Source organism: Ciconia boyciana, chromosome 3, assembly GCF_034638445.1.
Source record: "Ciconia boyciana chromosome 3, ASM3463844v1, whole genome shotgun sequence".
NCBI classification, from domain to species: Eukaryota; Metazoa; Chordata; class Aves; order Ciconiiformes; family Ciconiidae; genus Ciconia; species Ciconia boyciana.
In genome coordinates, this window is record NC_132936.1 from 18,112,162 (window position 1) to 18,140,020 (window position 27,859).

General features: G+C 41.9%; 1 long non-coding RNA gene across 1 annotated transcript; it reads left to right on the forward strand.

Annotated features, from left to right (window-relative positions):
* Positions 1-94: 94 nt before the first annotated feature.
* On the forward strand, positions 95-27,859 carry LOC140648796 (uncharacterized). The gene is made up of 3 exons (XR_012041332.1): positions 95-179; positions 27,457-27,531; positions 27,698-27,859. It is a non-coding gene; the product is annotated as an uncharacterized lncRNA (long non-coding RNA).

A 27,859-nucleotide genomic window follows, 5' to 3' on the forward strand; every position in this document is an offset into this window, starting at 1 on the left:
GACAGGCTACTGAAAGGGATGATGGGGCCTGTGAGAGAAAGTGAAAGCATTTACTGAGGATGTTGCTAAAAGCTGTATTTTTGCCTCCATTTTCAGGAAGGAATAAGAGGACAGATGGCAGAAATTTCCCAAGGGAGAGAAGAGAATTACTAGAGAAGATCAGGATCAGACCTGCACAGGTGATCATGAAATCGAAATGCCTGAAAACTCAATTTCTCAAGGTCGATATAACCCATGCCTAGGTAACCAGCTTCTCTGAATTCTGAAGCAAATGGGACAAAATGAGAAAACTGTGAGGTGCTGGAGGACTGGTAAGAGTGTAATGTCAGTGATGACCTAGAGAGAATCAGGAGCACATCAGAGTATTGTCAGCTGAGTGGTTTCTATTTTATGTGTGTTTCAGCACTGCAGTCATCGCTGGAGTACCTGAGCACCTTCAGTAACATCAGCAACATGGTCTTAGCTCTTTCAGCCTCTCTTCTTGGAAGAACAAGTGTGTCTTGGAGGGCCTTGTTTCAGGAGCATTTTTTTGTTATTATTAGCATGTGTATTGTAGAACATTTGTTGCAACAGGATGGGCTGAGAAATGGGTCTTGTGCCTGAGCTGGAAGGTTGTAGGTTAGGGAGGAGACTCCATTTCACAGTATTAGTTGCTTCTGGACAAGGTCTGGTTGGACTGGAAATTGCTCGAGATTTAGCAAACTAAGGACAGGAGTTCCTCCTCCCTCACCATAGCTGGTGACCTTATCTCCAGCTGATTTGCACCTGCTTTCTCTCCGCTTTAGGGATAAAGACCCTTTTCAGACATGACCATCAGACTCCAGCTGTACAGAGGAATGCAGTTCTGTTCCAGTCCCAGTCTAACAACCAGATTTTGTGAGATGTCTTGTTCTTAATGCCATGGGAGCTAAATGCCTAAACATCTTTAAAATCTGTGTTGACTTTATTCCAATTTTGTCCATCTAGCAATTGCACAAGTGTACACAGTGTCCCTGTGCTTTTGCATCATTTAGGTAAATACTGTAGTATGAAAAGAGACAATAGCCATAGGGAAGGTGCTGGAAAAGCTGAAGAGGAATATAGTGAGACAGTTTAAATACTGTGGTCTGATTACTCATAGTCAGCATGATTGAGTGAGAAATACTATGTCTACCAAAGAGAATCTGTTTGGTTTTGACTTCTCTGAGGAAATGAAAAGAATTCCAGTGGATTGTCATTGTGATTAGAATTTAACTTACAGACCTTATGGAACAACTGGGTATTATAAATGTAACACAGGGTGATCAAGCTTATTTAGTGCTGAGGAGCAGGATCCTAGTTTTAGGGAGCCTCTTCCAGACCAGTGTCCAGAGTGTTATGATCAGAACTGATCCTTTCTCTCTCCTCTTAGTGGATGTCACAGAGACTTGCCAAGGGAAGCATGAGCTCTAGGAGATGCTCAAAAGGTGCTTCATTTCCCATGTTGTTGGTAATGACTGTTCCTCTTACGTCAAATCCTTTTGTCTGATCACAACTGAACCAATGATGGGCTTGACAATCATCTTGCTGGATCCTGGTTGGACTGCTCTTGAAGAATTAATGTCCGAAGTAAGAACAATTTTTGGACAACTAAGAAAAAGCCAGAGAATATTTTGAGCTAGAACTAACAAGTTACTAGTGCTGACCACTGAACTGTGTCAGAGACACATAGGCACTCCTGGATTTCATAGAGCCTCACTTCTATCTCTCAGAATTAGTAGTTTTCTTTAACAAAGAGCATTTTTTCTGACATTAAGAAACCACTTGGAATGTCTGTTGCCCCTTACTCTTATGTTATTACTAAGCCTAACTTATAAATATTGAGGGTGTAATATCCAGGATGTTACCTTCATCTAAAAGGTGTAATATACAGCATGTTACCCTCATCTAAAAGGTGCAAGTATTGATGCAAAAAGTCACTTGCCCTGCAAGTATGCCTGGTGTTGCCCGCAATAAATATCTCTTTGAGGGAAAGAATAGATGGAGAAGAGGTCCTGCGTGGCAGGTGTTGATTGAAGCTATGGTTGTGCCCAGTACAGTAAAGAAAGTGTTCGGTACTTATCTTCCTTGTGAAAATATTACTATTGTAATAGTACCAACATATCTATGTGTGTCAGTTGTCTCTCATGCAAGCACCAGCTGGGGAAGTTCATTCTGCCCCATCACACGTGTAAATGGTGCCTCTTACCTTGGTTGCAAATCACCCTCCTATATTTTGCAAGAGTGTCAGCTGTGCCTGTGACCACACTGCTGACACTTCTAACTTGATCTGTCTGCCTTTCATTAAGGTAGCTCACCAGGCAGTGCTTCTGGATGAAGCTTTGCCTGAAGGCACTCCCATGCTCAAGGTTAGGTGGGGGCATTAGGCCCAACGGTAAGCTGTGTGTGATACATCGGGTTCAGAAGCCTAAGAATAGCCCTTGCAAGTTTTGCCATGCACTTGAGAAGCTCAGCTCCTTCCTGCCTGTGTGTTGGTCACAGCGCTTGGTGGTTTAGTGCCGCTGTTCGCACGGGCCTTCCCCGTCCCCTTCCCAGCAGTGCTGGGGAGGAGAGTTTGTGCTCACACAGCGTCTAAGTCCAGATCAGAGGTGTAGCTCGCTTGAGTAGGATGCAGGTGGTGGGAGTGGGAGTGTGCAATCGCTCACAGTCGCGCTGGGTGACAGCTAACCAAGACGGCTTCCTCCTCCCACGCGCAGGGCCCAGCTGAGAAGTGCTGTGAACACAGTGCCGCTTGGATCGCTTTTCTGTTCTCGCTTGCTGTCAAGATGTGCAGCGGGCTCTCGGTCGGAGCGGGTGGGATGAGGTCATGTCCTCTGTACCATGTCACAATGGGAGTGACGAGCATCTCTCATCTCAGTGCATGAGGAGTCAGCTTTCAGAGAGGTTTGGTGGCACTGGCAGTTCCCGGTGTGTTGTCATCCTCTGAGGAGCAAGTTCCCTTTGTTCAGACTTATTTCTTACACTGAATAGTGACCAAAGTTACATGTTGGTCTACACCAGCAGCAAATTTGTCCCTGGGGTTTTCATCCTTTAGTTGTTTAAACCATACTCTTATGAATGATCAGTGTGAAGTGGACTATGCAGAAGAAAATGAATTCTATCTATCTCAGTTCAATGTTAGGTATTCTGTGTACTTTAAATCAGCTGTATATAAAATGGTCAACCTCTTTCTCATCCCATGGCAGGACTTTAGTTTCTCCTTGATTAGATATGGTGTCTGGCTTAATGTGTACTGAGGCTGGTTGAGTAGACCTGGTTATTGTATTTACTTGTGCAGTAATTGAGATTGATACCCACTGAAATCTCAGCAAGAGTTGAATGAAATTTAATTCTATTGCAGTCAAAGGTGCTGCTTTTTATGGTGCCCAGCACAGTGGTCCATCACTGGGACTCCTCAGTGCACTGGTAATAAAAATAATAAGTAGAAAGCTACAGCTAGTAATAGTTTAGTGAAGGTGTGGTGTTTGAACTGGGGTTTACAAGAACAGATCCTCATCATGTCTGTTGCCTACCTTTTCAAGGAAATCTTAAAGACTTTTTTTTTTTCTCTTAAGTCTATGTTCTTTTTATACCTGTGATTCTGTGTACATTGTGTATTATGAACATCAAGTATGCTCCTCTTTCCAAGCTGCAAACTCCTACTATGGATAGAGTACCAGTAGGGATAATAAATAGGAACTAAATTTACATTCTTCTTTTTTTTTCTTTTCTTTTCTTTTTGGAAGCAATTTACATGTTATGCTTCTGGATCCTAAAGCAAAAGGAAATGTGCTTGACGATAAAATTGGCTTCGTGGCTCCACTTTTCTCAGCTCTGCACCACCTGCCTCTAATCAAACTGTCCAATTACAGGAAACAATTGTTTTCTTGCTTTCTGTTAAGTGCAGAAATTCATCCACTAAAGGACTTTTTACCAAATGTTGCTTTTAACAATTTGTTTGAAAGAAATGTGCTGATGTTTATGTCCAGGATGAATGTTAGAATTCAAACATATGGCCACCAAGATCCACACAAGGTCATTCACAAAATAGTAATATTTATCTTAACTGATTGTAGGGTTTGGAAATCTCTATTGTATTGGGAGCAACTCAGTGGACATTAATAGAGTTTCACTATTGTTGTGGTAAGCTGAGAATCAGGCCCTGACCTATAATTATCACGTACATGAAGAGCACTGATAATACAGAAGGGAAATTGGTCTCCCTAGATATGCTTCCTTAATGTGAGACAATGACTTCAGGCTGTTTCAGAGCTGCAAATCTCCCAGGTGAAGTCTTGATGGAGTAGAATAAAGTAGAATAAAAAGCAGAGTAAGAGGATCCAGCTTTGGTTAACAATGCTTTCCTTGCAAAAGTAGATCTCAAACCAAATTATAGCCTTAACACACTCAGTCAGTCCTACAGAAATACATGAGATCACATGGAGAAAGCGAATATACGGCTCGTCCTCTATAATTTTAAAATGATGTTTACATGTGTTCACCTAACAACTGCTTTTTATCTGCAAATAAACAGATTGATAAGGAAAATACTAACAATATCCTCTACAATTTAGAAGCTTATCAATTATACTAAAGGTATTTGATTGCCTCAGAAACTTTGTATGAAATGAAATAGACTAAGTAAGAGTGTAATGATCCTAGTTAAGAGGCCTGTATAAAGAGATTTAAAACACAGTAAAATTTCCTTGAGAAGCATAAGAGTTATTGGAAACTACTGAGTAGAGGAAACATGAGGAGCTACTATTCACTGTCTCATAACATGAGAAGGTGGGGGGTATTCTATGAAATTGACAGTCGATAAATGCAAAACAGATAAATGAGTAACTCGTAGGCATTAACTAGTAAGCCATCAGCATGTGGAATTAATTTCCATAGGGAATCTATATTAAACTGCAGCACAATTGGCAGCATTGCTACAGCCATGTTGAGAGGGGCGATGTACTAAAAACTACTTTTTGTTTCCAAAATGTGTTTAATATGTGTCTGCATACTCACATACAACTTGCAGCTATGCTAGCGGGATCAATACACTGTGATTTCCTCTGTTAGTTGAATCAATGAGGAGGTGTTTCGTATACACTAGAAAAAGCTTTGGAAATTGGATAGAATGCACTATGTGAGAATTTCTCTTTGTCCTCATAACTGTACTTGTCTATGCCTTTTTTTTTCTCCCACATTTTCCAATTTTTCTGCCTTTTAAATCAAGATCAAGAAGAGAACAATGCTGGAGATTTCTATGTTGGCTGGCTTGTACTGTTTAGCAACTTTTTGTTTGTGTGCTGAAGTGGGGGTTGGGGAATATATCACTTTATTCCTGTTATTTCCAAGATTGCTTTAGTCACACTTGAACGGTTAATCTTGCTGCATTTATATGGATAGTGCAGTGGTATATAAGATAAGAATAAAAATTCAGTAACTATAAAACAATTCTCCATTGCTTTTAAAAGAAAATAAAAGAGAAGAGTAACCTAACACAAAGCAAATGTTGCTTGCAGTGCAGTAAAACCCAGACAAAATATGAAATGCTCCATAAAAAGGGAGCCAGCATGTTTACCAGTTGTTATTCCTATGGCATGGGTGATTGTTTTGTTTTATTGTGTAACCTGTTATTTATTACAGTGCCCATCAACATAGTGACATCCATTCTTCATATGATGGGTGCAAATATATTTTATATATGTTAGCCAAACAGTGTGAACAAATACAGTGTGACTTCTCTGGAGCTCTTAGCTTTAGCTCTTAGCTCTTAGCTCTTAGCTCCAGAGACCCGAGAAGCCAAGCTAATACCCTGAATGACAAGTGCTCAGGTCTAGTGGAAAGTAGGTATGAAGAGATGCAATTCCCAGCACTCTTAACATTGCAGTTTGTGCCTATGTCTATTTCTAGAAGGACATATAAGGTTTGGTCCTAAACCTTGTGTAATGCAGAGAAGAGGATTTGGAGAGCAAAGGAGGTTCAGAGCAGTGGAGAGTGTTGCCTAAAGGTTCTTCATATGGGTGAAAAGGAACATAGGTATGTATGTTCTATATGTTCCATATATATAGATAGGTCTGTATGGAGTTTTAAGAGTTATAAGAAGCTGGAGTGGGGGATATGAAGGTACTGGGGTAAGAGGGTACTGGGTTAGTGGGTTGCAATGCAAGGATGAGGGGTATGGATATAGAAGATGTCCTGGCATAGACACTGAAAATGCTGGGAATTGGCAGAAAAAAAGTATTATACAGGGATAATTCCATCATTATAACACCTTCTCTCTTGTTATAAATTGACCCTGTTTTCCCTACTGAAACGAGGAAAGGTTGTCCTCTGATTTCCAAGTTTCCTTTCATATATTCCACTTGAATGGTCATCCACTGTTCGTGTCTTGCTTTCCAGTTTGAAACATGGTCATCCTGCCAGGTGTGTGCGTACACACATCTGCAGGCACAGAGGGTTACTGCCAGCCCGGCCCTGCCTCCAGTGACCTGATGATCTTTGTGTGATTGAGTGCATGGTCAGGATCAGGGAATTAAAAAGAAATTGTATGCTTAAAGACAGAAAGAAGGATAAAAGCAGAATTTCAAAGCATCAGGGATTCTTCAGGTCCCATAGTGACACTTCCCATCTGGAAACATGTGCTGCAAATCCTGTGTGCCCGATAGCAGTGCAGCCTTTCCCTGCTGCATGGTGGGCAGTGGGCAGTAGGCAATGTGAGAGCTGAGACAGAGCAGCGAAAGCCTCAGCCTGCTGCGAGGACGCCCCGAGGGGGAAGGAAGTCTCTGCACATCAGAAAAAGCTTTTATCTAGGATTTCTGCTATTTCCAGTTGTTTCAGGTCCTGGTACATAAACCTTCCAGTGTAGCACACTGGAAGGATCTAAATTACACAGGTCAACCTATGCAGGAGGAATATACTCATTATAGTTTCACACCCTTCATCTCATTCTGGGATTATCCCTAGGCAATGAAATTTTTGCATGGAAGAAAGAGGCACACACGAATGGCCTAGATACCATCTTTGCTTCCTGCCCTTCATGCCCCGTCTTACTGCATTTTTCCCACATTTGTCACTAACCAGAATGATGTTTTGGTGTGGGGCTTGCAACTCATTTAGCCCTATAGGAATAAAACCCGTGAGTTTAAATATGCATGTCTAACTTTCCCTTTTGGAAAAAAATGGTGGAAAAAAAGACTTTTAACGTACATGTGTCACATTAGTTAGTTATGTAGGAATGGCCAGTATCCTGCAAGAAATGACCCAGGGTCCAGCAAGTCCAACAGCCAGCAAGGTGCCCCTAGATGGCTTCAGAAGATGCAAGAAACATGACCTCTGATGCGATGCAGAACATGAGCTGAAGTATCACCATGTTAGCAAAGACTGGCCATGTGATTTTAGCCAGGTAATTGCCACATGCTACCACTGCCAATGACACAACCTTGGAAGAGGCTGTCATAGAAACTGGTGACCCTCCTTTTGAACTAAAAGCAAGAACTATTGGTCAGCCATTCCTGTGGCAATTCCCTTGTGGGCCAGAACGGTATTTAGTTTTGTATTTAACTGTATTGGTCAAAACTGTAATGAGCAAATTTAGCCTTTTTATTCTGGTCACAGTGCAAGTAGTTTCTAGAAAGACATAGCCTGCAAGATTATGATACTGGTCACGTGGCTCTTTGAGTGGGTAGCTGAAACATTTTAAGTAACCAAAAATAATAGTAGGGAACATACGATAGCTTTTTGTTATGATTTTTATTTCATAGGACAGTCTTTAGCTAGTTATTCATGCTGAAATTCATTACTTTCAGGACTCACAAATATATTTTATGACTATCTAACAGCTTGTCTGCATATTGGAACACAACCTTGCACATAGCAGCACAGAAGCATTCGCAAAATTAATGTAATTAGTATTCTACCAGCTCTGGAGCTTAACTACTGTGAATAGGTGTTGCACAGGCAGTATAGTTTAATGGTTCCTGGGGTATTTTAACTCAGGACTCCACAACCTAGTTTTTCAGCCTCTATGCTTGTGGAAAGAGGGTCACAAAATCTTTCAGTCTGCCCAGCTGTAAAATGGTATGCATATATTTAGGTAGCTTAACTAAAATTGGTAGCATGCATTGAAGTATTTGGATGAAAGCTGCTTTACAGTGTAAGCACAAAGTATTATTATTAGAAACATTATTACATTATCAGCAGTGTGGCTTACAATGAAAAACCTTGAACTTCTGGGTTTAGGAGCAGGGTTTTTTTTTTTGTTTTAACATAAGTGTTCAAGAAATCTAAAATAGACAAAGTAAGGACATAGATGTAAAACAAATAACAGTGATGTTAACTTTATTAAAAAGCTTCTTTGTGGTATCAGGCAGGAAGCGAAACTGCTTTCAAACTGCAAATATTTCTCAATCATTTCATGCACCAGCAATCTTTGTAATAGGTTTTCTGTTGGTTTTTGCAAAATGTTCAGATGAGCAGATAAAAGTTCATACACAAGGGGAAAGGCAGTCATTTTTCTTGGATTTCACTAGCCATATATTTCATTCCGTGATTCAAAGTGACCTTAGAGTCTGTCTCCAAGAACAGATGTGCACACTGAAAGTTTGAGCCCTAAGTATTTTTATAGGGTCATTCCTTTTTATAAACCAGCAGTGCTATATGCTAGCAGCCAGCTAACCGGCTTTGGGTGTTGACTCATGCTTGGTGACAGAGTTAAATCAGAGATAGCTGAAGTAGAAACATCTCCTAGCTATCTTCCCTACCCTCTGCTGGGGATGCTGCCTTGCCACAGGGCTGGCTGAACGTGAATGTGTGCCTGCACCCTGGCCAGGGGAGCTTATTGCCTGCTGTACTCATGTGAGCTCCTGCTGATTTCAGGCTGTAAACCCTGCTGACTCAAGAGGGGATGCTTGTTCTGCTAAACTGTCCCTGGGATGGTAGCTTCCAACAGAGGGACAGAGGCGACAGCTGGCAACGGTAAATGCTTCATCCGTCCCAGTTAAATCTGCCAGTGAATGTGAATCAACACTTTTAGGTTTTGTGCTACTTGGAACTACTTTTCTGGCTCTAAGTATCATGTTATGTTGATCCCAGAGGGTCAAGTACGAAAGTATTGAGCACTTAGAGATACTAAATGTCCTTACTCAGTGAATTAATGGGGCTTGAGAGCACTTGGCAATGGGACTGCTCAAAAAAACTTCTATTAAAACTGTTGTTTGACAGAAAAATATTTTTTTCATTAAAAACTGAGAGCTAGAAAACTGAAACTTCAGCTAGCATATTCACTGCTGCACCTGGGTCAGACTTGGAAAGCACAAGGACTAAGTGTTAATTAGTTATCTCTTGACTCAGTAATTCTTGCAAAAAATGCTGCGTGTGGGGCATTTAGAAGAGCAGCAGAGTTGTGGTAGATTTTACTTGTCTAATCTTGTAGTTTCTAGACACCACCACCTCAGTTTCTGGATTTATTCAACCAGCAAAAGTTTATTCTTGCTGTAAAAAAATGGAAATAAAAATGTAGAAAAAGCATGTGCAATTCAAAATTTCCAAGGTAATTCCATTTCAGTGTTCAAAAGTGATCTAGTTTGAACATTTATTGGGTTACGTTTCAGTCAAATGCTTGTCTAAATTTTCACAAATTGAACTCTTGGTAAAATGAGAGAAAATTAAGTTTTTTAAAACCTTTGCAGACCTTTTCTGAGGATGAAAACACCTTAATTTTTGTAAGAAAATATATGTTAACAATGTTTACCAGGTCTAGACACTGGCCTGGGATTTGGGAGACCTGGATTCAATTCTCTGTTCTTTGTATGATTTTCAACAAATCACTTTTAGTTTTCTGGTGCCTCACCTCAGCATCTGTAAAACAGGGGTGTTGTGTTTACCTTGCAGAGGTGTTGCAGAGATCAGTACATTGAAGAGTGTGATGTACTCTACCGTGGTTGTATAGGACAGTGAAAAGTCTGAAGGCTGTACATTTGTTGTTCCCTGGATTACTATTCTTCACATTTTGCTTTGCCAAACGGGGACAATCACAAAGTTCTCTAAAATCATAGCAATCTGCTGTTCCTGTTCTGTTTGCATGCTCCAAAGCCTGTAAAGTTTTATTAGAATCTTTGCAGTGGCTTAATATACTTTGTGTTGGACTTTAATGACCTCAGGACTGTATGGACCAATGTATTTATTGTTGCGTGCTGAACATCCTCACATTTCAGAGGCTGATCTCAAGCTGGCTGAGAGCTTGTCAAAGTCAACATTTCATTAGATACTATGCGCATGTTTGATATCCACAAATTTCAAAAGCATGACGCTAACAGGAAGGAAAGCATTTAGTACCTAAAAAGGATTGCTCCATTTGCTCCACTTGCTCCTCAAAACTTTCAGATAGCTAACAATAGAAAGGTAAAGCCTACCACTATCATGCTGCGTTACGGGAGGACAAACAGAACCCTCAGTATCACAGGCAATATCATTCATAGGACAAGACAACTACAAGGAGGGGATGGAGCCTCTCCAAGCCTTGCAGGGAGTCAGTGGCTGCAGGCTGTGCTCTGGATATTCCAGGAACCTTGATTCATTATCTGTTTGCACAGCATTTGTGAATGCTGTACAAGTGTTTATAAACAAGTGTCTGATAACAGAAGAAGAACTTGATGAGCTCTTCAGTCACACAGACTGCAGATCGAGAGGCACCGATGATGATGAGAAGCTGAATGGTTTCTAACACAATTTAGAGGAAATGGAAGGGGATGGTGTGTTTTGCACCTGAATGAGTTCATCTGCTCCAAATGGTTCAGTTCTTAAATCTGTGTTTGTGGAGCAGGTTGGAAGTTTTAAGATCATAGGATCATTTAGGTTAGAAGGGACCTTAGAAGGTCTCTTGTCAAACCTTCTACTCAAAGTGGGATCAGCTAAAAGATCAGACCAGGTTGCTCAGGGCTTTGTCCAGTCAGGTATTGAAAACCCCCAAGAATGGAGATTGCACAACCTCTTTGGGCAACCTGTTCCCATGCTTGAGTTCTACTGCTTTTCATTGAAAAGAAATCTTTTTCCTCAGATCCAGTCTGAACCCCTCTTCTTATAACTTATGCTTGTTGTCTCTCATCCTCCCACTCTGTACCACTGTGAAGAACCTGCCTCCGTCTCCTTGATAACCTCCTCATAAGTACTGGGGGGCTGCTGTTAGTACCTCCAAAGCCATGTCTTCTCCAGGCTGAACAAGCACACCTCCCTCAGCCTCTTCTCATTGGGCAAGTGCTCCAGCCCTGGTGGCCTTCTGCTGAACGCACTCTGGTTTGTTGATGTACTGCTTCTCTGTCATACAGATTTACAGGAAGAAGCCTAATTCCTTCAAAATGAAAAATTTCCATGGGAAATTTCTGTTTTCGCTGTAGAAAACTGTTTCCAGTTCAAATGTGGTCCATGCAGTCAGCCGATGGACTGCAGGGCTTCTGGCCTCACTGGCTCTGCAGCATTGCAGCTGTGGTTGGGGCAGATTGTCAGCTGGTGTTGCCAAGGCTCTCACTCAGTTCCAGGACTGCTGAAACATTACTCCGGAGTTTCCAAAATGAGGTACTGTGTAATTTCAGGGAGGAGAATTTCCAAAACTGCAACATTTTCTTCTCCAAATTGATTTCTCCTTCAGTTCCCCTTCCCCACCCCACCCCCCAAAGTAATTTTCTTCAGAATTGACTTTGCGTAAGGCACAGGCTGAACCTACAAATCCTTTTATTTTCATTTACCTAGAGTATTGTGAGAAACGGGCAGGAGACCCTGTCATTAGTAAGGTGTTTGTTTAACAGAACAAAACTATTTCCCTCTTTACTGTAGACTTCAGATTCTGAACAATTATTAACTTGTAGCCTTCCCTCTTCCTTCCTTCCTTTTCTCTTTATAGTTGGACCTAAGGTTTTGCATTTCTCTCTTATCTGCTGCTTTCAACATGTTAATAGTGAATTTTTGTGGGATTGCAGAGGCAGAAAGCAGAGGATGCTCCAGAGGGGATGTTAAAGTAACAGTAATATAATTAATTATTAGGTTTTATTAATAATTTCCATTATTAATTCCATTAATAGTTCCAAAATTCCATTAATAATATCCATTATAGATATAATCCTACTTTTTCCCATGCAGGCAAACTCAGAGTCCTAGGCAAGCTTGAGAAGGGGCTGTGTTGCTAGTCCTGGTGCATCATCTAAATTGGTCTCCTTTCCTTCTCTTACCCTCCCTGCTGTATCACCAGGCCAACAGCTGTGTGGACTTGGGAGTGACTCTGAGGTAGGTGACATCATCAGAAAAGCCATACATTTCTGGCTGGTATAGCTTTGTATTAAGAAAATGAGGCAAAACGGCCAGTAAATTTCATTCATCCACAGAAGGTGCCTCACAGTATGAGGTTGAGTCAGTGGACTTCCGTGCCACGGGAGACTGTAAATGTGAATGCCATGCTGGATTGAAAAGGGCCTAGAAAATGTTATGAACATTTGTAACAGACAGGCTTAATTGAATCTCATATTTCAGGACATTGGCTAGTCTCTGTAGGGGTCAGGAAGGATTTTCCCTTATGCATATACAGCATTTCATAATTGGCCAGGTGCATTATGGGGTTATTGTCTTTTTCTAAATCTGAGGTAGTGATTAAATACCTCTGCTAGGAGTGGGATGCCGGACATCAGTGGTTGGCCTGATGTGGCATGGCAGATTTGGTCTTCCTTTAGATTGTCAGTTGGTTTCCCTTGTGATTTTTATTGTGATTCTTGCAATACTTGATGTTTTTCTAGCTCCTGGATGAAGGTAATGGCATTGAGAATCTCGGCTTTCACCAGGATATTAATTTTTTAGCCCTCCTATCAGTACAGTAAGGTTTGGAAACGTGACCAAAATGTCTGAAATAGAAGAAAACCCAGACCATATTCTACTGCATTGTATATTGCATTGGTTGCTAATAATGTCTTTGCATGTCACAACTCAGAGCAACTACGTAATCCATAACCTTGTCTTGTAATGAAAACAAATGAATCAAGTGGGATAATGCTCCTGACCTTTGAAGTGCTCTGAGAGATGGATAAGAAGATGGTTTTTATGCCTGCATGTTCTTCATGGCTGCACTAGTGACTGCAGAACTATTTCTACCCATTCAGTGTTCATGTAGCTGGAAGCCTCGAAAGCTTCAGTCTTTTGGGATGGTTGAGAGGAGAATCTAAGCCTAAAGCTAGATGTTTGTCTATGCTTGCTTAACTCCTACCTGGTATATGACCCAGCTTCCTGGAGACTTGTGTTGCTGCCTAGATCTCCCACATTCTTGAGGTCCTAACGTGGTCATGCAAAGGGGACATCTGAAGGGGCATGCAAAGGGCCATCTGAAACGGTGGCTCGGTCGATGCAGGGCAGATGTGAGGTGTTGGATCTTGGCCAGGATGTGCCTGCAGATGTATTCTGTTATCCTGGTGGGACATGCCAGGGGCACCAGCTGAGAGCTTATCTACCACTGAGTATAAAACACTTCTAGCAGACACACCATGTGTTTCTGATTGCTGTGTACAGATACACAACCTTTTAGAGTTTTGAACTGGGGCAGCCACCAGTTATATCCATCAGCCAGCTGCTTGTGGTACCGCAGAATGGGAAAGGTCATTTTACTGGGGCAGGAGAGTGTGGAAGGGGGTCAGAGGAAACTTGACCAGCCTGTTGTATCTTGCTTGGTTGAATGAGGCACATTAAAAGCAATCCAATTCCTGTGGTTTATTTCTACAGAAAGGCCAAGATTGCTTTAATTAAATGAACTTTTGTTAAAAGACCTCTCTCTAAAATCCTTTATAAAGAGCATTTACAAATCATTAAGATTGCCACTAATTGTCACTGATCATTGTTCACAGTGAACTATGAGCAAAAATCTGTATGGTACTGCCATTTCTTAAATAAAGAAGGGCCAGTCCCTACCCTGAAGCGCTTACAGTTATTGCCCAGCATATGTATTGGGTGATGCAGGGAATATGAAAATGATCCCCAATTAGTTTAGTGTGGAAGCTTCTGGTAATGTTTTAATAATATGGACTAAGTGTAAAAATTTATCTTTCTTCTCAATAATTAACGCTTGTGAAAGGTTTAATATGTATTTATTGAGTATGTTGCGATACCGGCATATGAGCAGAATAATAAGGGGTTGTGTATGCATGAAAGCATTTTCACCTGCATGTTGACTTTTAATTCTTTTTTTTTATGCTGAACAATAAGGTTTATTCTGAATTATAATAAGATGATGGGTTATTCCTCCAGAGTGATGGTGGTAAAAAATTTAATTTGTGTTGTATTAATTTCCTCTTAACTGTTTGCAAGACAAGGACATGGTGAAATGTTTAGATTGTGTGCAGAAATCAAAACTCCTCGCTTAGTATCTGCAGATCTTTATAAACTAAATGTGCAGCGTATGAAAAAATTCTTTGCAGAATTTGCGGAAGGTTGTCTCGTGTACATATGCATCTGTGTATTAGTCAAATTATTTGCTTTTAAGTGAAAGTAAGTGTAGAAAAAATACTAATGACACCCAGAGCCAGTGCAAAATGGTTTCAGTTTCTTGAACAGGGCACCTAGATGTGAATCATTATATTTTCACTGTCAGAAAAACCTGAGTGGTTTTTCCTCAGGGTAACAAAGGTACATGTCAACTGTCTGAATACGAAAGCTCAGTGAAGGCAACACACTTTAGTTTTACCATGAGGTAAACTCCCTCAGGTCAACCCCAGGCAGCGGTACAACACTCATCTTAGCAAGTCACCTCATGGTAAAACTTGTAGTGCCTCATCCTCACTATTTTTTTACCTCAAGGTAGCTGCCATGCGTGTTAGCTACCCTGAGGTAAAAATGCCACCTCTTTATCAGCAAGCACCAGCCCTGAGATGCATACGTGCAGGCCAACACCGTGCTCCCTGGCCCTCCCCAGGTGTGACAGTCAGCCTGTACCTTTGCCCACCCATCTCTTTCTGCCTCTCCAGTGCTCTTCATGACACAGAGTAAGTCCAGCATCCCTCGTGAATGCATTTCAACCCACTTCTTTCACCAAACTTGGCTCATAAAAAGTTCTCAGGCTGTCAGAGGGGCCCTTTTAACTAGTTTTGAAAAGTAGTGTTATTGGAAATCACCACACGGTGTGCATTCTGCAGCCCTGAATGTGCTGTAGGCACTGAGAGCTCCTTGCATCATGCTTTTCCCCTTGTGGGCTCTCTCCAGGTTCCTCTCCCATCTACTGCTTCTTCAGGCATTCCTGCTGGCTGCAGTTTTGCCCTCTTGTGCTTGGAGTATCCCAATTTCCATCTCTGCCAGGAAATAGGGGCTTTCTTATCTCTCATCTCCCTCACATTTGCTGGAGGTCCCTTATTTGTTTCTGTGCTAGGAGCTGGGAATACGCTTTTCCTTCCCACCAGTCTTATCTCCCAGACAGAGCAAAAAGAAGAAGTAAATTATTCACTTGCCCACATTTTAGCTGCAATGGGGTGAGAAGCAGATGGTTAATAGCAACTGTTATTTTTCTTTTCAGTATATAAGCCATTGCAGGTTTGGCTGGGGAGAGGGGAGGGATTGCACGCATCCTGCACTTTTCTCTTTGGGTGAATGGGTTGTCATCAAAATCATATGGTCTGTGCTTTGATTTGTAGAACTTCTCCTGAACATTGGGCTTGCCTGGAGATGACATTCAAAAGTTGCCATGTTACAGGCAGACAGATGAATGCCCTTGAGCTGAAAGTAAGACCTTGCTTGACTCAGAAAACTAATGTCATTTTCCTGGTGTTGTTATTGAAGGTAGTGTTATACTCCTGTGTATCTGAACATGATGGCAGTTACAGCATGGGTAAGTGCTTATAATCAACTGTGATAGTGTTTATTTTAGAAGTTGAGTGAATCACTAGAAACCTGCTTGCTGAATGATTTTATCGGGGAAGACTGTTGCCTTACAGCTATGTAAACCTACAGACAACCAGAAAATGATGTGGTACCAAGGCATCACAATACCTTAGATACATTCTGTGTTCTAGATATGGAGAACATCTCAATTCAGCAGGTTTTATTTGAGAGTGCTGTTTGCTTGTCAACTACTCTTTTTTACTTCTGTCCTAATTTTCCTTCCCCTGGTGAGAAATTGTGTTTTCCCATCTCCTCTTCCCCTACAACTCAAAATGTCTAGTATTCCAGTGTACCTCTGCCACCGGTTTACATTCCCATTATTGAGTTATTCTTCAGTATTGATCATTGTCTTCTATCACAAAGCTTTAGCAGCAAAGGGCCAGAGTATTCTGATCACGTCTGTTTGACTCCCTAGATGTGACTCTAAGCTCTGCTAAACCTGCACAAGATAAAACTCTTGATTTGTTTGTGAGTTCAGACCTCTTATGCCAGGTCCTGTGAGTGATCTCTTCGTGTGGGTGGCCTGTGTGCTAAAAGGTTGAGCCTTGCATTTTTCTAGCCAAGTTACCTGTGGGCCTCTGGAATCTCAGAAATTTTCCACTTGATAGAAGAAGGGGACTTCAGAAGTACTGCTATAAGTACTTAGGCTGAGAAAATATTTCAGTGTGCTGATACCATACTCTCCTGCCCACTTTTGGAAAATGGTGGCGTATTTCTTTGAAACTGCAGTTTGGCATACTAGTGGGCGTAGGCTGGTTTTGGCCAGGGTTTACTCATTTGTCAGCAGAAAGGGCACAAGGGCTTGGAAAGCTGCAAGATGCAACTTTAAACTTGCATCAGGTACATCGGTATGCTTTGTCTTTGGTGAATTTTGAATTGGCCTTTATGTCATGATGAGAGCTTCCTGAGCTTCAGGATGCTGTGAAGGGAACTCTGCCCCTTAGAAATCAGTATGTTAAAGGTTCAGCAGATGTATTGAATGAATAACTTTTGGATTCCTGGGTTTAAGATGCAAGTCACTGTTTTTGATGTAAGTACAGGCTTATATTATTAGAGAATGGCCTCAGCAGAAGCAAAATACCGTTTACAGGTGAGAGAAACGTCCAGCTTCCTTTGCCTTTAAGGAGAACATTTTCAGTTTTTTCACAAGTAGATACAACTTTACAGTTCTTGAACACAAACGACTTACATGAAGGCTTTTGTAAGCAATATGGTAGGTCATTAAAGGTCCACAGAGGAGGCAGTAAGTGGTGACAAGTATCTGCAGGTGAAAGCCAAGTAGATAAATATAAGGTACTTTGGCACCTGTTTTCTTATCTAACCTTTTAAGATTGTCTTTAACAGTTTCCTGTTTATCCTTCAGTTGAAATCTCTGCTCACCTTGAAGAAGCCGATTGTTTGGTGGGAAGACTCATTAGGAACTGCATCTCGCTCCACCTCAGCAATTGGGCAGTCAGCCCTGAGGTTTTATTCCCAGTTCTGGATTGAACGGCTGCTTTACGTAACAAAATGTTGCTGAAGCCTGGTATCTTTGGCCATCAGAACTTACTTGCTTTAAAGCTAAAGGTTGTGTGGTTTTTATTTTTTCTTTTCTTCTGTTTCTTTTTTTGGGCCCATTTTAAGATTAAAACCAAGAGGTATCTCAGGGGTTTTATGGTTAGCTCATGCTATACAAAATTACACGCAGTAGGAAATCTGGGGACTTCTCTCCCTTGCTTCAGTGACTCTAGCAGCTTGCCCAGCAATCCTACAGTGACATGTTGTAAGGGTCATGGGTTTGGAGCAGAGCCAGCAGTGGTGTTAGCAAGCAGAATTCCTTACGACTCCACCGTATTTTTTTTTTTTTTGCTATTGGCCCAGCGCAGGCAGCAAAAGTAACATGTCTGAACTCGTTTCCTTGTCTGTTGCGTTGGTTACCCACTTTCTTCTCCCCCAGTTCAGGGAAAGTGGGGAAGAAAGGTTCGCCTGTGCCCAGCAGCACTGCAGGTGTCTGTCCCTCTGCAAGAGTCCCAGCGGTGTGGGCGTGCTGGAAAGAAAAATCCCCAGTGACTTCACCCAGCTTGGCTTGTGGTGGTTACTCACAATGAGGTCATATTTTTTTCTATTTTTTTTCTTCTTTTTTTTAGCTCTGCATGTTTAATGCTACATCTGGGTTTTTGCATATGAGTGAAACTGCAGCTCCGGGACTGATTCAGGGAGTTTTCTCTGCAGAGTAGTTTTGGTGAGTAAACACAGATAAGAGGAAGCTGGGTTAATCCAATAACTCCTCCCTCAAGGGCAGGTGCAGCAATGTGGCTCAAGGTACAGAACAGAGGAAATGCCTTGTTGACACAGGTGATCAGAGCAAAGTGGCCAAAATTGATATAATGATATTAGTTTCCAATGCAAAGCCGTGCTTTCTCAAGGCTGCTATTTTCAGCCCTCCATAGCATATAGGACATAGTCTCTGTTCTTTCACCTCCATTTGGTCAGGCATCCTGTTGTGGGTGAGTTCCCAGCTCCTTTTCATGATGTCTCAGTAGCTGCATTGCTGCAGTGCAGCTTGGACTGTGCTGTGTTAACCTATGAGGATTATTAAAATAAACTGAGTCATATTTGAGCTGTACATGGGATAAGATGGTTATCAAGGTTTATTTTTTCTTATAATTAGGTCTCTTAAACATTGCCTCATAAGATATCTTCTGTGACTGTTGGAAAAGTCCTCAGGGGGCTAGCAGTTGTTTGTTTTCAAGGGAACTTCACATGATAAATAGAATATAGAAACTTGCCACTCTGTGAAGGATTTTTTATTAATGACAATTAACCAGGCATTTTTCTTAAATCCTTGGCTCTTGTCCTGAATTCTCTCCAGCCTTTCCACTGCTATTACAGCTCTAGTATTCTATAGCAAGTAAGAACATAACATTACAACTGTCTATTGACACGTGGGAGATCAGGGAACTGCATTAAGAGCCCATCAGATAGGAGGGTAAGAGGCTGCTTAGGTTTGTATGAAGTGAATTCCAAGTTTGGCAAGCTGGGCTGCAGTGCCTTGGCCAGGACTGAACTCTTACTCCTAGCAGCACTGCTGGGTTTGTAATGGCTCCAAGCAACTCCTTTCCATCGTGTCCTTGAATGTTTAGCACCCAGGGTTTCAGGCATGGCCTGTCTTTGTCTCTGTGGTATTCCTCTCCTTTCTCCATGCTTAAGGGGCTGCCTGGGAAGTAAGCACCGTATGCTTTCTCCTGCTCTGCAGTAGCATGAGCTTTCTGTGTTGCCGGTCTCCTGCCCTCCTTTGCTCACGTGGCTGTCCGCTGGCTCACCTCCATTTCTCAGTGCCTCTATCTGATAAGACCAGTGCTGTTTAGATACGTTTTTGGGAGGTGTCGGAAAATATCCTAGGAGACATAGTTCTTTCTTTAGTCATCTTTTCTTCTAACCTCAATCAGGAGATCTTGCTCTTCAAATTCTACTTGTCCAGTGGTCACCACTGTTCTCGCCTCCTCCTGTCTCTGCCCTCACTTCCCCTTGAAAAACAGGAATAACTAGCTTGCTGCTCCTGCTCAGAGCTCGTGGTCCACTGGGTGTGTGGGACACCACACGTGAAGTAGGAACTGCTCTGAGAGAAAAAAAAGGATGTTGCTGGTCCTCTGAGGCACATCTCTGCCTTTCTGCTTTCCACTGTTGAATTATCTCTAACTGCCACAAGTTTTAGGTGAGGTGGTTAGATAGAGCTAACTGCATAATATGATCTCTCCAGTGATAGCTTTTACAGTCAAACGTTGCAAGGTTTTTCCATTTCTTTCTTCATCTTTTTCCTCTTTGTATTCTCTAATCTTTTTGTTTGCTAATACTAGGATGTCTAGGAGGTATTTTTAGAAAGACTGGTGAATCCAGAATCCTCACAAATTTTAGTAGAAATGCCTTTTTTTTTTTTCTGCAAAGCTATGCCAAAGGTGCATACATTATTTAATACTTGTCAGTATTCTCCTCAATTCAAGAGTTTCAGCCATGTAGTCAGGGACAAGGAGGAAATAACATGTGGTATAAGTGATCACTCTTGTATCAGGAGCAATGAGCAGAGACCATGAGGCTGGGACTTGTTTCTCTGCATGATTTGATGGCTTGATCTGTGATTAATCTGCAAACAGGAAGAAAAAGGGGATAATTAACAACAAACATGAAATTTGGAGTGCGTAATTTGACTAGTCAAAGCCGTAGATTAACTGTATTTTTGGATTCAGAGACTATTTGGAAAGGTTAAAGCTAGGAGGAGTTCTGGAATAGGCTGCATCAGCAAACTGGTACATTATTTACTCTGGCAAGGTTTTCAGCGGTAGGGAAAGCTATTCCAGGAGGTGTTAGTCTGGGCATGGTCAGCACTGGCTCAGAGTTTGTATAAAATGCAGATTCAGGAGATTACTGGGCATAGAAGCAGACTTTAGGAGTTGTAAGGCACCTCGGAATGTCAGCCCATTGGACTATTGGATCTGCTGAGACGTTCTGTTCTCCTCTCTGGAAAAGAGGAATTGGCCCATGCTGTGGAATGACTCACAAATTGTCCCTGAGGACTGTCCAGTTAGGTAGGAAAATGTTATTTACCTTAAAAAAACGCAATGTTTTTTACACATATTCAAGATGCTAATAATAAACCATCAGTGGAGCTCTGCCGTCTGCTCATAACTGTGGTCATCTCTTCTCCACCATATGACTGAGTGTTAGCATTTGTCATTTCACCCAAACTACTCATGCACTAAAACTAACAATTTGGCCATCACATCTCTCCTGGGAGGTTTGGACATGAATCATGGAAGAGGTTTTGGGTCTGTGCCATAAGTCATGGGAATTGTGGAAGGAAATTATTATATGCTAGATTTGTTTTATAGTAAACCACATACTGTCCTAGAATTAGGCCCCTACTTTACATTCTCAGGAGCCAAGTCAAGGAGTCCTCACTCAGATGAAACTCCTCTTGCAGTTGGAAAGTTTGGCTGTCCCAAACATAATTTAGGTTTTCACTTGGCTTCTTGTTTACAGTTTCTTTTCTTTCTCATTTATTTTCTCTTTGGATTCAGGCTTGCTCTTTCACCTGAAAAATCTGCCTTGATTCCCTGAGTGGCTGGTCAGTACTTTTCTTTTGGTACTTATCTCTCTTCTCTTTCATATAGTCACAGACATTTGGTTGAGCATCTTTACCTCACATTCTGGTCCATACATTTTTTTTCTCCTGCAATCTCACAGGGGAGGCAAGGGTTATGAACATCTTTCTGGAGATGGCAGATACCTGGGGTAGGCCCCATTTAAGGCTGGGTTTTAGTACACACTGCCCCAGGAGCTGAGGGCATTCAGTACATCACATATAAACCAGCTGAAGAGCCAGTGAACTCAGCTGCAGCTGAACATCTATTTGCTATGTGATTGTCCACTCTGAGCAACTCACTGGTGGAAAAAGTAGACTGATAAACCCTGTGCACTGATTTCCAAACTGTAGTAATTTCACTAGCATGCCTTAAAAAAACAAACAAACACCTCCCCCCCAACCATCCCTCCAAAACACAACCATAAACCTCAAACTGCAGAAGGGAGAGCAAAAATTCCAAGGAGATATTGGGTTCAAGATATTGGGTATTGGGTCCAAGGAGATATTGCCAGAAGTGTATTGTGTGCAATATCTTAGGTAAGGTCTTCTGCAGGAAACTAAAATAGTTTGTGGGAAGAACTTTTAAACCAGCCTTGTAGAATCAACGTGACAATTTATTGTTTTGTAGAACTTGCATTTATATATGAAAAATAATTAAAAGGGGAATACAATTAAGTTGAAATTAACTAAGGCTGGATAGATTCACCATAGGAAGTAATGATATCTAGGGCGTAACTAAAACCAACCTGTCATGTGAATCCCAATGGTATTTTGAGATATGTACTGAGCTTAAAAGAACTAATATTCTGTTTGAAAAGAATAAAAGATACTATTTTGGATCTTATTCTTTTCTGAGGCACAGCTGAGTGGTGAAACTAAGCTTTTTCCATACAGATATATGAGACAGAATTCATACGCCACCAAATGAGACCTTTACGCTTCCACCTGCATATTATGGCTCTAATAAACACGTTATCAGCTCATGAAAATGATGGCAAACAGGTGACTGGAGGATTTGATAAGTCAGCAGCAAAGATTAACAGATTTTTCTCAGGGAAAAGCTACGAGAGATTCCTTTATTTAAAACAATTGCAGCATGTGAATTTACTGCACTTAAGTCATTACTGGCAATTAGTATGTGTCAGAAAGGTTGCAGCTGGCTCCAATTACAGGTAGGGCTTTTAGAAGCTGAACTTAATTGTATGTGTGATAGTGAGAGGCTGAGCAATGCATACCAGCATAATGGTGCTCCCAGTGCAGAAAGGAGGGCAAGATGTTATGAGCTGGGACCTGATTATTTTAACTAGGCCTCATCCCTGCCTCCTGGGAAATAGATATCGTAGAGGAAAATTGCTGGGAACACAGCAGTTCACCTTGCTGAGCTTCTTTGGGTGGTGGGGAGAGCTTAGCAACTATGCAATACTTCTCCTTTGTCCCTCTGCAGTAGATTTGCCCAATTTAAGGTCTTGCAAGTCATATCCAACCTGGGCTGCATAATTCATCCAGCTCAAGGCCAGCTCCCTGCAGCCTCAAAGTCCCTGCAGCTGTAGGCAGGGAGTGGTTTGCAGGCTGCCTGGGTTTTTTGATGGGGCACTCCCTCTTGTGTAATTGTCATATGTGAAAAACCCTTGCCTTGTACAATGGCAGCATGCTGGACTCTGTGGTATATGGACTTATGGACTTATAGCCGTGTGCTTGGGATGCTTCTGCTCTAGTTACGTTATCAGGATCTCTCTCAGCTGCGTGATGGGGCTTTGGCCATGCACCTTCACCCTGGTCATGGACCAAAGTGACATTTTTGTCATTCCATTTCTCTCTCTGGTTGCATGAGTGTATTTCTTGTCATGTGGCAAAATAGTGATGTTTTGAACAGAAGACTAGGATGTGCCTGATCATATGTTAGGAATGGGGATCACAGTATGTCAGCTGCCTTTTCATACTTCCATAAGAAGCAATGGGATCCACCTTGCCAGAGAAATTTGTCTTCAGAGCTCTTGAAGTTCCAGTTATATCAACGACTGGTATCTCCTCATGAGCTGTGTTGCTTTTCATAACTCTTGTGCCCTGTTACAGGAGCCTTAAAGTATGGAGGATAAGTATTAATATTCCCATTTAGGGATTCAGTGCTGCATATAACCGTGACGTGTCCCTGTGTCAAGATGATGCCCTCAGGTGGAGCCCAAGCTTACTGTTGGCTTGTGGAAGGGGCTTGTGTACATTTAGTGAAGAAGGGAGAGGGTGGGAAGCATGCTACCTTTTTGTCTCTTTCCTTCTCTCTCTCATATCGCCACTGGAGGAGAGAGGATACACCTTTGTGATACATGTACTGCTGAACCTTAGCTTCCTTTTTCCAACAGAACGTTGTATCCAGCCTATTGCATTTTGAAATACTTTGTTGGACAATTTCAACTGTATGTTACTACTTCAGCTGAACTTATGCATGAGCTGTAGTATGACTGTATTTGTGTCTCCTTGTTCATTAGCCAGCAAATAGCGCTTGTGTGGGCAGAAAGCAGGCATTCTGCAGTGTGCTTGTACTTGGGCTGATGCATGGAGCGCAAGCATCCTATTGATTCTTTGTATTGCTCATAAACCCATGTTTGATCAGCAGGATGTCTACCATGAAACTCATTAGAGCTGCTATTTTGGGAAAGCAGGGTGATGTTTCACATACCATGTGCTAATGTGAAAAGGATGCCATGCTTGTAAAACTAAACTGAAACTTTGTTGGAGAAGCATTAAGCATTCCAGCAGTGCACACAGACCAACTTCCAAGTAATTCCTCCAAAGTCTTCCCTCTTACAACTTTTCTACTTACATCTAAGTTCTACAAATGTTGCTATAATGTTGCTAATCTGTTTTAAATCCCTAGATCTTTCTCTGGGATTTTGAGATGGTAATAGTAATAAAGTAACAACTGGGACCTGGGAAAAGAGAGTCTGAGGTTCCCAAACTCTTCCTATGTTAATGCACTTTTCTTTGTGTCGGCATCAACAGAGGTACTTGCTGTTGTGTGGTCAGCTAGGGTAGTTATTTGGAAATAGTGTTAGTTCGTTGTGTGAGGCCTTTGCAAACAGAAACAGTGCTTTCTCTCTCCATGTGATTTGTTCAAAAGCAGCACACCCATTTTTGACACATATATATGCTGCCTCTACAAGAAATGATCTGTCATAAGTCCAGTAGCTAATGATCTGTTCTGCCGCATTTATTACAGTTCACAGAGTGCCCACAGTGCTGCGGAGCCTGTGGCTGGAGTTCCTAAGCAGCACCACGTTGCAAATTCATAATATTCATAATGCAATGGCCCATCCAGTGTCACCTCAACTGAGTCGTGCACTGTTTGTGGCTGTCAGTTCCTGAGCACAGAAGTGCCAACACAGGAGACGGAGATCCAAAAGAAACTTTGAATATGTTAAAGCAACACCTGCTACATCCCTTTCCCAGCTTTGTCTCAGTGTCTCAAGATAAAGGCCTGTTGTATGTGTGAGAGGGATGTCACATTTGGGGCACTTAGAATTGTGCAGCTCATTGGAATGGGTGGGAGCATTTGGAGGTGAGGTGTATTAGCCATTATTGATGCTAAACCTAACATTTTATTCTGCTGTGCACAGAGAGCTGAACTTCAGCATTACTGGGCCCAGGCAGGAGCTGTAGAAAATAGGAAGGGTAAGGAGCAGTGCTCATTGGGCACACATCCCTTCTCATGACTCTCTGGAGGCTACCAGAGGGTCAGGGCAGGGCTGTCAGGGATACTGTAGGGCCATGGACCTGTCCTGTTGTCACCTCCCTGCGAGTGCCCTGCTGGCATTGTCTTCGGGCTGTGAGCTGCCTTCAGCCTCTTTGGTAGTCTCGGTGTTCCCAGCTCCATGTAGTTCCTGCAGCTCTCCACACACACCAGAGACAGCTCTTTTTATTTTTTAAAATAAAAGCAGAGATGCTTGTCTAGTAAAGTAATTGCTGGGATGATTTTGCCTTCTAAGAAACAAAGCATTACTGTTCTTAATGCAAATTTAAACAAATGCAACACTGCTTTTAATGGAAACCGCCATGGGGTATGCAAGAAAGTTCATGTCATGAGAAAACCGGGCTGCTAATGGGCTGTCCTGGATCTTGCTGGCCACATCTTCTCTTTGAGGACTCCAAGAACTGTACAGATGTCTTTTAATTATACTTCCACAGCTGAATATCCTGCTTACTTTGTGGGAACAGCCTCCATCTTAGGTAATTCACTGTGAAGAACAGAGGTTGCAAATAGGTTCCTCTCCCTTAGTGGATTTATTTAATGGAAAAAGGTTCTGGGGGAGTAAAGTTCTGGGGAAGTAAATCCAACCTGACACATGGGACACATTCTTTCATGTGTAGGCCTCCAGTAATTTGTTCTCTCACAGCTCATGTATTAGAAGAACTTAGGAGCAGTACAAGAGACTTAGAGATACAACATTACAGTACTAAATAAGGAAACTCCTTGTCTTTCTTTAGTGTTGAATCCTTCTTCAATGTTTTCTTCTGTCTTTAGTCGTTATAGTCATCACTTACCAGCACTGCCTGTACAGATAAGTTGGGGACTTTTGGTGAGACCTGGGGTCTGGGAGGAGGGCTTTTGTGGTCCTGTTAGCTGCTCTGACTGTGTCCTGGGGCATAGCATTTTGGCTTTCAGGGCTCCTGTTCAGTATGCCCTGAAACAGCTATAGGAGTAACTATATAGAGCAGTGTAGTGGCATATGAGAACTGCAGATATGTAAAATTACCTGTAAGTTCTTAAATGAAAAGCACTCTCTAAATGTAAATTATTATTGCCTTCAATTACAATCCATTTATGGCTCTGGACAACGTATACCAACAATGAGAGAGCTTTTCTTCCCTTCAGCAGTCCTAGGTCTGTGGAGCTACTCTCAGCTCTGGAGACTCAAAGCTCCTTACATGGGCCTCCTCCCTCTCCCTCGCCCACTCCCAATTGAGACTGTCTAAAATGACTTTATTTCTAACAGTTTGCATTACATTCATGATTATAGCTTGTGCATGAAAAGAAAAGGCTTTAAAACATGACTTGGTTGGACTACAATCCTTTTTGAAAAATGAGAGCGCTGGTGACAAGACCCGAGGATCTTGGGGCTCTGGGAACAACACTGGCTAGTGCAAAACTTGGGATAAAAATGGGAAGTCAGCAATACTTTATATTTTTTTGTCCCCACCAAAGACAGCAGGAACTGAAATGATTCTTACTTGCAAAGAAGTAAGAATTCTTGTATTTCTGTTTTACTTTTAATAACCTGCCTTCTTGTCTCCCTTCATGCCTCAAGCAGTGATAGCATGGAGTTCCCTAACAGCCCAGGTCGCATTTTGAAAGCGATGGGACATGTCTTTCTTCCTTAAAAATCTGTCGAGTGAAAAAGCAGTTTCTTATTTTCACAGGTTTCTTGTCCCCGTGTGGGAGGCAGTCCCTATTTTGTTTCCTCCACTGCCATTCTCATCCCCCATATTTCCTTTACAATGTCTTCTCTGTGTTTGGGCATCAATAGCTGGGCTTCACCCTCCTCGGGGCTCCAACTGGTGGGGATTTGCCTTAACAGCCAGTCCTTTCGTAGCAGGGCTTTTTCTAAGACCTCTCGCTCCCTTGGGAGAAGCTGTCAGCCCACACAGCTTGTCCTGAACAAGGGAATATTTGAAGGTTTTACTTAACTCACTTTCACATTTTTTTACAGATTAGTATTTTTTTAAACCCCGTTATGTTGTTTTAATTGAGTCTTGCCACCAAAACAAATGAACATTGTGTCACCACATCTTAGTTGCTTTCATACAGCCGCAGCTAAGAGAGTTTGGAGACGGTGCTACCTGCAGAAATGTTGAAGCCAATGCTATGTATAATCATGATGGATTACATTCAAGCTACTCCATACATAAATCTGGTCACACCAGAACAAGAACTGTGGAAAGTATATAACATTAATGTATACTCATTACATTCCTCCTTTCACAGGATCCAAGGCTGGCAGGGGGGTGGGGAACTTCGAGTAACGAGGAGTTAGTTTTAAGCATTTTACTAGAAATCATTGCAGTTCTTCATCAAAAGGGGGGTGCCCTTTAAAAAACAGTGCTTCTGTCATGTACAATGGCTGCTAAGAAGTAATGAGTTCTACGTTTGTTGTCTTTTTATTGGTTGCAAAGAAACTTTTCTCATTTTGTAAGTTTATTGAAAAAGGCAAGATTTAAAAAAAACCCCTTGCAAACTCCATTTAAAATTTATAGTGCAGCTTCTACTCCCTTCGAAACCAAAGACAAATTTCCTACTGATTTTATCAGGAGCAGTATAAAGCCCTAAATTTCTTTCTACCTCATGTGAAAATATGTGATTGGGTTCCTCCCTGTATGGTATTGGCTGTATCTTTACAAGCATACACCCAGGACTGAATTTGGTCCTACAGTTAACATTTTGTTTATTCAATTCGCAGAACCTCTACTCAAAAGGAAGGCCTAACTGGCCCATGAAGTGGGGAGGAGGAATATAGAGCAGGCAGCTGTTCAAGGTAAGGTGTCTTCCTCCATGACTAGGGGGTGGCCAGTCCAGGAGATCAGTACCGGGAGTGACACTTTCGAGCTGCAGTGCCTCATGTTGGCACTTATATCTCTCATATTGCTTGCCTTTCAGAGCTGCTGAGCGGTCAGTGCCCCTAAAAATCCTCTCTTTTTCAGGGGAGTAAGTGTGGATTCAGTCATCTAACTTAAGGACCAAATTTAAAACTTTTGCTGAGGGGCCTGGCTGGTTCGGACAGAGGATGCCATGTTACGTCAGGTATTCTTCAGAGAAGAGCAGTACATTAACAGCCAGCTCAAAAGGAGGGAATTTCCTTTCCA